The 12,773-nt window shown below is 43.2% G+C and overlaps 1 pseudogene; it reads right to left on the bottom strand.

Annotated features, from left to right (window-relative positions):
• The window catches only part of LOC136586586 (macrophage mannose receptor 1-like), a 208,211-nt pseudogene that overhangs the window by 51,985 nt on the left and 143,453 nt on the right, over window positions 1–12,773 (bottom strand).

Below are 12,773 nucleotides of genomic sequence, written 5' to 3'. Positions count from 1 at the left end.
CACGCAGCTCACACGTGTCCACCGCCCGTAAGGACGGACAGAGGCTGGACAAATAGATTTGTTTTCACTTGTTTTTCCACCAAAAGGCAGCACTGCGTATATTCAATGAACATGAGAAGTTTAATAACTGTGCTGTGTCCCTGCTAATGTGTCACAGAACGTGAGGGTAGCAGAGTTATTATAACTCTGGCAGAGCAGGTATTTTTTTTCCCAATTAAGGAAAGCAAATGGCGAAGCCAGCAGTAAAGCGTAGCTGGGTGCGTATGATTTAGCAATGTTTTTCACGCAGCTCACACGTCTCCACCGCCCGTAAGGACGGACAGAGGCTGGACAAATAGATTTGTTTTCACTTGTTTTTCCACCAAAAGGCAGCACTGCGTATATTCAATGAACATGAGAAGTTTAATAACTGTGCTGTGTCCCTGCTTATGTGTCACAGAACGTGAGGGTAGCAGAGTTATTATAACTCTGGCAGAGCAGGTATTTTTTTTTCCAATTAAGGAAAGCAAATGGCGCAGCCAGCAGTAAAGCGTAGCTGGGTGCGTCTGATTTAGCAATGTTGTTCACGCAGCTCACACGTCTCCACCGCCCGTAAGGACGGACAGAGGCTGGACAAATAGATTTGTTTCCACTTGTTTTTCCACCAAAAGGCAGCACTGCGTATATTCAATGAATAATAACTGTGTTGTGGCCCTGCCTATACAATTCTTTCCCTGCAGTATCAATGGAGGGTGGAATGCTCTGCAGAGGCGATTTTGAGAAGCCCAAAAAAAATGCAGCACAGCTAACAGCAGCCTGGACAGTACTGCACACGGATAAATATGGCCCTAGAAAGGACCGTTGAGGTTCTTGAAGGCTACACTCACTCCTAACACTCTCCCTGCCTATGCAGCACTTCTGTCCCTAATGCCAGGTGCAACGCTCTGCAGAGCCGATTTTGAGGAAAAAAAAATGGCACTGCTAACAGCAGTCAACGCACAGCTATCAGTGGCCCTAATAAGGACCTTTGGGGGGTCTTGAAGCCTACACTAACTACCAATTCTCTCCCTACAGCAGCTCCGGTATAAACAGCACTGTCCCTCATCTAACTCACACCGCATCTGAGGCGAGCCGCGGGAGGGGCCGACTTTTATATTAGGCGAACACCTGATCTCGCCAGCCACTCACAGCAGGGGGGTGGTATAGGGCTTAAACGTTGCAGGGGGAAGTTGTAATGCCTTCCCTGTCTTTCAATTGGCCAGAAAAGCGCGCTAACGTCTCAGGGAAGGAAGTGAAAGTAACCAGAACACCGCATGGTGCTCGTTACGAATAACGAACATCCCGAACACCCTAATATTCGCACGAATATCAAGCTCGGACGAACGCGTTCGCTCATCTCTAATAAACACCAATAATTGACATTTGCTGAGGTGCTCAGTCTATTCATATATAAGGGTCTGCTTTCAGGGGTTGGGCTCCAACCAGGTGAGTCTATTCCTATTCTGCCTACAGCTACATCTAGCCTCACTCCACCTAACATAGAAAGTATTTTTGTGGCCACTGCATTGCTAGTATATTGGGTTATTCTGTATATGAAATGCATAAATACAGTAAATTACTTACAAGCCAATATCTATACCGGTGCGGATGACCCTTGGCCCAATTTGTATAATACAATCCACTCTGATCCGTCCAAACAAACGTCATCTCTTTATTCTTGTCATGTAATCCAATCCATACATCAGCCTTCACGGTTTTTAAATTAGACATCAGAAACGCTGAAATAAAAACATATATTTATCACCAAATGGGAATATGGAATGCAGTTCAATAACAAAGTTAGCGAATACATAGATTATATGTATCCCACCAGAGCGCGTGTGCATGTAACATACATGTCTGCTATAGAGTTCATTGATCCCAATGGGTTCGTTCTCACGAGTGCGTTTTGTCTGCACATTTCAGTGCAGAAAAAAGTGGGACCGGCTCTATCTGCGTTTAGTGCTTTCTAATTTCTTAAACCAAACTCAATGGCTGAAGCAAATAGAAAGTTTTTAACCCCTTTTCACCCGTTGGGAGGTGGAAGTGATTGACATCTGTCACCTTGCAGCAACAGCCTGAATTATTTAAGCATGAGGGACGAGTGAACTCTGACATCGTTCGCGTGTTCAAACAATACATCGACTCGTCTAAAAGGACTTTTTCACACAAGCTCATTGCACACACTTCAGCGCAGAAAATTTGCTCCGTGATTGACTTTTTTTGCATGCGTATTGGCATATTTTACTGTCCTTTTTCGCACATGCAGGGCAGGGTTTTTGGTCCACGGGACACCAGCATGTCCCAATTTAAAAGGCTATTTAGCCTAATGAGGTTCAGATGGGTGCGCATTTGCACACCTTCCATAGACTTCTATGGGGACCTTTAGTACGCAAATCCACGCAAAAATAGAGCATGCTGCATTCCTTTTCAATGCATGTCTAACACACGCACAAAAAAGAGGAATAAGAGTGAACCCATCGAAATCAATGGGTTCTGTTCTCTGCGTTCTGCGCACGGAAATACACGCACAAATACATCTGTGTCAGGGAGCCCTTAGGGTTTAGTAATAGTATACCTGACTAATATCTCTGTTCAGCAGGGGGTCCTGGGCCTGAATGGCCATGTCCTCCACCCCGCCTGATAAACCACTAGCCCCCGCTCTGAACCCCCCAGCCACCAGTCGCACATTCTGAGCATAATCTGAATCCCCCTTCTCAGTGTTATAGGAGTACTATGGCTATTACTGTTATGGGGCTGGAGAACTACAGAGAATAGCCTGCAGGGGGCTGGAGAACTACAGAGAATAGCCTGCAGGGGGCTGGAGAACTACAGAGAATAGCCTGCAGGGGGCTGGAGAACTACAGAGAATAGCCTGCAGGGGGCTGGAGAACTACAGAGAATAGCCTGCAGGGGGCTGGAGAACTACAGAGAATAGCCTGCAGGGGGCTGGAGAACTACAGAGAATAGCCTGCAGGGGGCTGGAGAACTACAGAGAATAGCCTGCAGGGGGCTGGAGAACTACAGAGAATAGCCTGCAGGGGGCTGGAGAACTACAGAGAATAGCCTGCAGGGGCTGGAGAACAGGCATACTGAGTGCGGATTAGAAGCGACAGCTGTATGGGTGTAGGTGAACGAGTTAAATCCTCCAGCCACACTGCTGCTGGCGACTGCTCCAGGAGAGAGATAGCTCAGAAAGAGCTGAGAGGAATGCAAGCCTGGGGTCCGGTGTGGACCAAACTGTAATGTCACGAGTCTGACAGGGAAAGACATCCCCTAGACAGACACCTGGTCAGTTACGGTATCTTGGACAATTGCTGCATGTTAGATGTAGGTGAGAAACTACTGTCTACTTAGTGCCTTGGTGGGCAAGCATTTATTTTGTTTCCTGTACTAAGTATATGTGTTGCTACTGGGTTTTCCTTTCTATTGCTGCATTCAAGAAAAAAATAAACTGGTTGGATTTATATATGGACTGAGTGAGCAATTCCGTCTTCACCGACCCCACCTCTCACACGGACATTGCCATAATATATATTATTTTTATAATACTGCTGAAACAGTACATCTCTAGCCAATTGTATCTATCCTACCTGTCCCTTTATTTAAAAAATTGGACTTAAAACTTACAGGTAAGGAATAAAGTGGTGCTGTTATGGACAACAGATTACTGGGAAGTAATCCTGTTACTTCCTTACGTCCATGATACACCCATGATAGAATAAATTACAGAACTCTAGGATGGGACTACAGCCTGAAGATCCTTCCTTCCCAAAGAAAGCTGTTCTGTAGCCAGAAGATCCAATGTATAATGTCTACAAAAGGTGTTAGGCAAACTCCATGTGGCAGCCTTGCAAATCTGGGACATAGAAGCATTAGGCCTCTCTTCCCACGAGACCGAAACTGCTTTGGTAGAATGAACTCCAAATGTAGATGGAGGGGTTACCCCTGCCAAGGAATATGCTCAATGGATTGCTGTCAAACTCTACCTTGCCGCAGTTCTATTAGCAGCTGTTTTTTCTTTGTTACAGCCCTCAAACTACACAAAAAGTTGGGAACACTTCCTGCATTCTCTAGTGACTTCTAGTTATTCTATTAAGGCTCTTCTGACATCTGAATTATGGAATTCTCCTTCCTTATAATTTCTTGGATTCTAGCAGAAAGATGGTAAAATGATGGGAATGGTGAAAACTGGTCACCTTGGGAAGAAAAGCAAGATCTGGATTAATAACTACTGTATCATCTAGAACAGTGGTGGCGAAGCTATGGCACGCGTGCCAGAGGCGGCACGCAGAGCCCACCCTACTGGCACTACCGCCATCGGTTGCTCACCATTTTAGTGAGTACCAGCAGGGGCCGCGGCTTCCCTGCCGATATTCACTCAGCAGCACTGCTAGCCGTGCTAATCCCGGCGCACACTTTGACGTCAGTGTGCAAGCAGGATCCCCCTCCCCTGACCTCTCCTCTTAGGTTCCACAAGAGCATGGGGGGGGGGAGATGTGCGGCAGCACACAGACAACACAGTGTGCATCGGAATCAGTGCTGAGCAGAGGAGCAGCAGAGCTTCCACGAGAAAAAGGGGGTAAGTAAGTGTGTCTCCAGGGGGCCGCTGTGGGATGTCACTATTACACTAGGGCCACTGTGGAGTGTCACTATTATGCTGGGGGCCGCTGTGGGGTGTCACTATTACTATTGGGGGGCCGCTGTGGGATGTCACCATTACTACTGGAGTACGCTGTGGAGTGTCACTATTACTACTGGGATATATTGTTGCGTGTTACTATTATACTGGGGGCCGCTGTGGGGGTGGGGGTATGTTTAAATGTGGCAGGGCTGTTTCAAAATTGAGAGGGTGCAGGTTTTGACTGCTGTTTGGATGCGGAAATGCTGCAGAAATTTCCACTGAGTACATTCTGTAGCATTTCTGCATCCAAAAAGCAGTCAAAATCTCCACCCTGTGTATTTTGAAAAGGCCCTGTCCTTTTTAGAATGATGGGGGTAAAAATCATATGTTGTGATAAGCCCCGCCCCCTGACATATTGGCACTTTGTGATAAATAAGTGGGTTTTGGGGTGTGGTTTGGGCACTTGGTCTCTAAAAGGTTCGCCATCACTGCCCTAGAATATTAGTATAGGGCGGAGAGATAGAGATAGCAGTCATCTCGCCCACCCTTTTAGCAAAAGTGATTGTTATAAGAAAGGCTAACTTATATAAGAGAATCTTAATAGGATTTGAAAATAACAAAGAAAAAGTATCTCGGCTCTCATGTGGAAAAGAAAGGAGGAGTCGGTATCTTCAAGGTACTGAATACAGACTTTTAATAAAATCTAATGTGAGCTGACACCATGCGGCATTGGAAGCTATACAATATAATTTACAACATTTTAGTAATTATGCTAGGGAATTGAAAGAATTTATAATTATGGCTGCTGATTTTTGAATAGAACACATTTTTTTTCATTTGGTAATGAATTTTTTTTGCAGGTATCTGGAACCCCGAGGGGGTCCAGATTGTCTCCATCTGTGGCTAATCTTACGATGAGTTGGTGGGAGAGTTTTTTCATTTTCGGTCACAATAATCCATTTGCATGCCGCATAGTGTGGTGTGCTAGATTCATAGATGATGTGGTGAGAATTTGGAACAGGGAAGATGAGCAAAATATAGAGAATAATGAAATATCGGAGTTTACAGAGTATTTGAATAATAATTCCGCAAATTTACAATTTGTTGTCACCCAGAATAACATGGAAATTCCTTTCTTGGATTTGGTTCTTAGTGGCAATGTTACTACGGGCTTAATAGAAACTAGATTGTTTAGAAAGGAAACGGCCGGCAATACGGTGCTGCGCGCCAGTAGTCATCCTAAACATACACTGAGAGCGATACCAACGGGTGAATTCATCCGTGCGAAAAGGTCCTGTACAAATAATTTGACATATGATGGAGTGAAAAAGGAAATAAAGGAGAGACTGGTTGAAAGGGGGTATAAAAAATGAATAGAACATGCCATAAAATCGATACTATTGAAAGGAGTTCACTTCTAGAGGATAAGGTTTATAAAAATAGAAATAGTTACAAAAATAAAAAAAGGTCTGGTATTTTCCTCGGCTTTTAGCAGAAATTTCTATAGTATTAAAAAAGTTTTTTATAGATTTTTGCCGATTCTACCACAAGATGAGGTTATTGATAGCATATTAGAGAATGGAGTTATGTTTGTTGCTAAAAAGAGCAGGAGCCTGCGAGACACGTTGTCTCCAAGCACTTCTGATTCAGCAAGAAAGAAACCCCATTGGTTAAAAAATAAAGGCTTTTTTAATTGTGGTAACTCCTGCAGCATATGTCATCTTGCTGTTAAGAAAAGTAAATTTATGGACAGTGAGGGGGTCAAAGAATATGAAATTAGGAGCTACATGAATTGTGACACTACAAATGCAATTTATATGATTACATGCACGCAGTGTACAACACGCAAGGTGAAGACGCGCATTGCCGAACGGCATATTAAAGATGGGAACACCAATAGCTGAGGGATAGTGAAACATTTTCTTGAAGTGCACTCAGGCAGTTTAAATAGCTTTTCTTTTCATGGCTTTGAAAGAGTATTCAATAAAAAGAAAGGCTTTGTCAACCAAGAATTAGTATTTAAAAGGGAAGCGTACCGGATACTGGCATTGAATACAAGGTATCCAGCGGGAATTAATTTGAAATCTGATCTCATGTATATTTATTAACTAGCTGATATACCCGGCTTCGCCCGAGTTAATTTGGTCCTGGTGTTTATCTGGTGTTCACACAGAAAATCTTATGAAGTCGTGGTTACTTTAGAGATACCGAGGAAAAAAATATGTTCACCATTTTGCATGGTTCTTTGTGTTACCCAGAAAACACCACGTGGAGGCAACCATGTGACATTTCCTTTATATAAAATGACATCAGGAAGTGAGAGAATTAGATTCCGTACGTAAATTTGGATGCTAATTATTTTGCACTTGGAATTGAATAATCGAGTTGGGACCCATAAACTTTTCCTATTTATGACATAATCAATGCTCGTACCAAATTTCGTGTTTCTATGACATCGGGAAGTGAGAGAATTAGATTCCGTGCATTAAATTTGGACGCTAGTTCTTTTGCGCTAGAATTGAATAATCGAGTTGGGACCCATTAGCTTTTCCTATTTTGGACATAATTAGAGATGAGCGAACGTACTCGGATAAGCACTACTCGTCCGAGTAATGTGCCTTATCCGAGTACCGCTGTACTCGTGCTGAAAGATTCGGGACGCGCTGCAGAGCGGGGAGCTGCAGGGGAGAGCGGGGAGGAACGGAGGGGAGATCTTTCTCTCCTTCTCTCCCGCCCACTCTGCCCCGCTCCCCGCTGCGACTCACCTGTCAGCAGCAGAGCGCCCCGAATCTTTCAGCACGAGTACAGCAGTACTCGGATAAGGCACATTACTCGGACGAGTAGTGCTTATCCGAGTACGTTCGCTCATCTCTAGACATAATCTATGCTTGTGCCAAATTTCAAGTTTCTACGACATCGGGGAGTTGGAGAATTAGTGGCGAGTCAGTCAGTGAGTGAATGAGTGAGTCAGTGAGGGCTTTCGTCTTTATATATATATAGATGTTATATTGAGAATATGTATTAAAAGATATAATATCTTATAGATGTGCAATATAGTGAATATATTTGAAATATATATCTAGAAAACTTTTTTCCAACAAAATAGAATATATTATATATTTTTACGCATAAATTAGTGTTAATATTAATTAAATGAATTGGAATATATAAAATGATATGCTCATTTATGCCAAAAGAAAAATGAAGCAATAAGAACGTGTATTGTCAGGTATATGGGAAGAGCCTGATAATTAAGTGTTCAATGTTGCTGGTTTATTAGGGGTTAAATCACAGCTGATTTTAATGAATGAAAGGTTTTAAGCTTGGTGAACAGAATCTAATGTTGAGCTGAACAAGGTTCGATTGAGAACTGAAACGCGTTCTCCATTTTGTTTCTGTTATGGTGCACATATTTTATTAATAAAGCAGGAGTATTCGCACACAAGCAGCTTCCCGACTTTGACATTTATAGTCACATTAGGCACTCAGAGTTAAGACTTGAACCTCTTATAGAAAGTCGAAAATATTCAGAATAATGGACCCTGATGAAATATCAACTGGAGTTTTATAAAACCTAAAAAAGACCGTCCACACTCTAAGGTAAATATTTGAGGTTCCTTTTTTTCTATTAGCTAGCAAGGTGGAAACAACCCCTCTGAAAAACCCTTCTTTAAAATCTGCCTTTCAAATTATATGCCATCAGATGGAGAGGCTTGACATCCAAGTGGAATACAGAGCCCTGAGAAAGAAGATCTTTCCTTTTTGGGTCTCTTACAGACATCCTCCTTAGCCAAGAGAACCATTCCCTGCATGGCCAAAAAGAGGCTATCAGGATTACACTAATTTTCTGCTACCTTATCTCTAATTTATTCGAGGAAGAAGATAAAGAGGAGGGAATGCAAAATACAGATCTCTCCCTCAAGGGCAAAGAAGAGAAGCGGCAACATTTCCTATTCTTCCTCATAGCAAAAAGATCCAATGCTGGCCTGCCCCAAAGATTATAATTTTGATTGAAGACTTCTAGGTTTAGTACCCAGTCCTCCTGTCTGATGGTATGTCAGCTCAGGTAGTCAGTCTATCATTGTCTCTGCCTCTCAGATGAACATCTAGGAGCGAAAGAGAATACCCCTCTGCTAAACTCATTATCTGATACGTCAGACTCATCACTGCTGGGGATCTGGCTGGCTGTCGATAAAGGCTACTGCAGTCACATCATCCATCAAATCTTTACGTTTCTCTGTGAAATGAGATGAGTAGATAGACAGGGAGAGAAGGATAGCACTTAATTTTCTCGCATTCTTGGATTCAGTGGCTAACGAAAGATCCTAAATTCCTTGAAGCTGAAGAACTCCAAATGATTCCGCCCTCCAACCTCTAGTACTTGCATAAGTCAGTATTACCACCTGATTCTCTTTCTTTCAGCAAACCCCCTCTGACAGATGACTGAGCAAAGTCCACCATAGATAGGGAGAAATCTAGAAGATCTAGAATCACTAGATGTCTCTCCAAATGTGCTAGAATCTGCAGCTCAAAAGCTCTTGAGTAAAATTGTGCCCATCTGACTGCCGGAATATACAAAGTCATCAAACCAACAACTGACATGGCCTTCCTCAGAGTAGTCTGAATGTTAAGCCCCAGATCCTTTATCTTTGATATAATAGTCTGAATCTTTGAAGGAGGAAGAAAATTGGCCTACAGTCTTGAATCCAATTGGATTCCTAGAAATACACATCTGTGATCTGAAAGAAGACAAGACTTTCTCCAATTTTTTTGCCAGCCTAGATTGGATAGAATCTCTATTATTCTTACAACCTGTAAATTTAGACCCTCTGTTGACTGAGCAGAAGAAAGTCATCCAAGTATGGAACTATTATTGTGTCCTCCTCTGTGATATGGGCCAAGACTTCATCTACTAACTTTGTAAATTATCTTTGGTGCCTGAGAAAGACCAAAGGGAAGTGCGCTGTACTGAAGATGCATGATTACATTCTTTTTGATCTGAACCGCTACTCTTCGGAATTTTTGTGAAGATGGATGAATAGATCCATAGATGTTTAAAAAAAGTTACAAAAATAAGTTTAAAAAATTACAGAATAAAATAAAAATATATATGGAAACTATAAAACGACCCCCAGATGATGCCAATCTAAACCATCACCATATACGCGCTGTAATCCGAGATTATACAAATTATATATCAAAATGTCCGAAACTGAATGACAAACCCATTCCTGTACTTTTTTGTAACATAAATATAAGAATTTTAACAATCAAGAACTATACATTTAAAGAATCTTTTTCTTTGCTTTTTATACACATTACACTTGATAAAATAAAATAAAATAGGAAAAAAATTTCAGTGAATAAAGGTACTAAAATATAATAGCCCTTTAATGGATAAAAAAAAAACTGCAGCAAGAAAAATTTTAACAGACCAGGAAAAAAAAAGTAGGGCCGTAAAACCACTACATGGGTAAAATCGCTAAAAGTGTCTGGACTAGAGATGAGCGAACGTGCTCGTTTAGGACAATTACTCGAGCGAGCATCGCTTTTTTCGAGTAACTGCCTACTCGGGCGAAAAGATTCGGGGGCGCGGGGAGGAGCAGGGGGTAGCAGGGGGGAACAGGGGGGAGCTCTCCCCCCCCCACAACCCCCCGCTCACCCCTGGCGCCCCCCAAATCTTTTCGCCCGATTAGGCAGTTACTCAAAAAAAGCGACGCTCAATCAAGTAATTGTTCTAAATGAGCACGTTCGCTCAGCTCTAGTCTGGACCTTTAGGACTGAAACACCCTAGTTTTTAAGTGGTTAGGATACAATTACAGCTCTACAAAGGGCATTTACAACAATGGGACAGTAGAAAAGTCTATGCATTACTTACATTGCACCAGATCATCACTTATGGTGACCAGATTTCCTCCTAAGGACTGACAGTCACGTCTGGCATTATCCCAGTGAACCGCTTCATCTTCTTTGGTGCCAAATATTCCATAACACTTAAATACAGTAACAGGATATGATTATAGTTTAGTGCGCCTGTCATGCTTGGGTGAGCAGCTCTAACAGCATGCTGATCACCGTTAATTGCCAGCAGGCGCCTGAACTTTATATAGCAAGGGTAACAAGTCCTTGAACCTTCCGGCAATTAGTAGAGATCACATATGGTTATAGTGAATCAACCACAGCATGTCTGGGCGCCCTTGTCGTATGCTAAAAAAAATGTAAATTACAACATACTGTAAATATCGCAATAAAACAATGAGGTATCATTTCAATGTCTACCTTTGGTTACCTTGTTTTATGTCTTCATTTAGATTGGCCAATATACATCTATTATAAGCAATTCAGAACCCGTTAAGAGCAAGCCAATATGATATTAAAGACAGACAAAGGGAGCCATGGGGAAAGGCTTCCATGACTGAGATTTGGAGGAAGAATCACATGGCTACACATGGTAGAGTAAAGGCAGGTGATGTTAGGACCTCATTAGGTTTCTTGGGTATAGTCAACGGTCAAAGGGGATGTCCTACCAAAATTATTTATCACCTATCCACATGCTAAGTGATAAATGTATGATTGCTGGGGGTACAACTGTCGGAACCCCCACCAATCACAAGAACAGCACACTCCAAGTGAATGGAATGGTAGTGATCATATATGACCAACACTCCATTCACTGTCTATGGAGATAGCCAAGTCATAGCTCGACTATCTCCCTCAATTAGGGGCATAACTATAGGGGATGCAGTTTCACCCAGGCCCAGGACCCTTAGGGGGCCCATAAGGTCTCTCTTCTCCATATAGGGAGCCCAGTACTATGAATAAAGCATTATAGTTGGGGGCCCTGTTACAGGTTTTGCACTAGGCCCTCGAATCTGCCCTCAATGCTACAGAACTGAATGGAGTGGTGGTGACCTGTGTGCACTGCCGCTGCATTCACTCAGGAAACTTGGGATGTGCTGCTGTGATTGGTGGAGGTCCCAGCAGTTGGATGCTCAACGATTATACATTTATCACCGATCCTGTAGTAGGTGGTAAATGTTTTATTGGTTTATACCCATTAAAGTGGTATTCTGTCACGTCACTGCCATTGGCCACTCTGCTCACCTGCTGTTGGGTCCATGGTCGGCCCCTGCTGTAATCCAGGCACTGCAAGCTGCACTTTCTCCACTGCTCGCTACCTGGCTTCTGCAAGTAGCCTCTCATCCCCTTTCCGTAAGGGCCGGCACTTGCTAATCCAGTCTCCCTTCCAACCACCACTCACCCCAGACTATGTTTTGCATCGTTATCCCATGGAGAATGCCTAAGCAATTGGTTTCCATCCCATTTGTGACAAATTCTGTTTCTGACTTCTGACCACTCTGACTTCTCTGCTCCCAACTTCAGTTTGTTTTTAGGCTTTGCTACTTTGCTGTCTGCCCTGACCTTTGCTGAATACCATCTCTGACATTGTGCTGCCAGCCCTGACCACTGCGAGTTACATGGACAAGTCTCAGTTCAGACCATCAGGTGCTGCACGTTGGTCTTAGGCAATGTCAGCAACCACACCATTGAGAATATATTTGTGAGTAATGGTGTGGGGACCTCGCAGCAAAGACTAAATCTCTCTTGGAGATGTCAAGGGTGAACAAGAGGGTGCTGCCCCTTTCTAAAGCCCTAAGTCAAATTAGTGTGTGGCAAGACAGATCCACATCCACCTGTCTGACATATTGCCATCTCATAAAGTGTTGGCAAATCCTGGGATGCAGTAGAATCAGGGCATGCTATGGCACCCATCCAGCACTACTGTAAGGACTGTGGATGTTGGACCACTATGTCAGACTACCGTGTAGGTGAAGATCCGATCCAACATGGCTGACAGCCAAACCCAGCATGGGAGGTAAGATCCCAGATGAACAGCCCGGTATATAGATGGAAACTAGGGAAGGTATCTTGCCCTGAACTGTTAACCAGGAGAGGGAGATCCCTGCCTACAAGCGGAGCACTCATCCCGCTAAGGACGACCCCACGGTCTTCCTCTAGGTGCTGACTTACCCTCGCAGGCCAGAACACCTATAAGACAAAGATAGAACACCACCGGGGAGTAAAGAAACAAAGAAGGAACAAGCGGACAAGGATAAACAGAGAAGCAGAC

The sequence above is a fragment of the Eleutherodactylus coqui genome, chromosome 12 (genome assembly GCF_035609145.1).
Source record: "Eleutherodactylus coqui strain aEleCoq1 chromosome 12, aEleCoq1.hap1, whole genome shotgun sequence".
Classification (NCBI taxonomy): domain Eukaryota; kingdom Metazoa; phylum Chordata; class Amphibia; order Anura; family Eleutherodactylidae; genus Eleutherodactylus; species Eleutherodactylus coqui.
The sequence above is the reverse complement of the archived record's forward strand: the minus strand, read 5'-3'. Positions and strand labels throughout refer to the sequence as shown.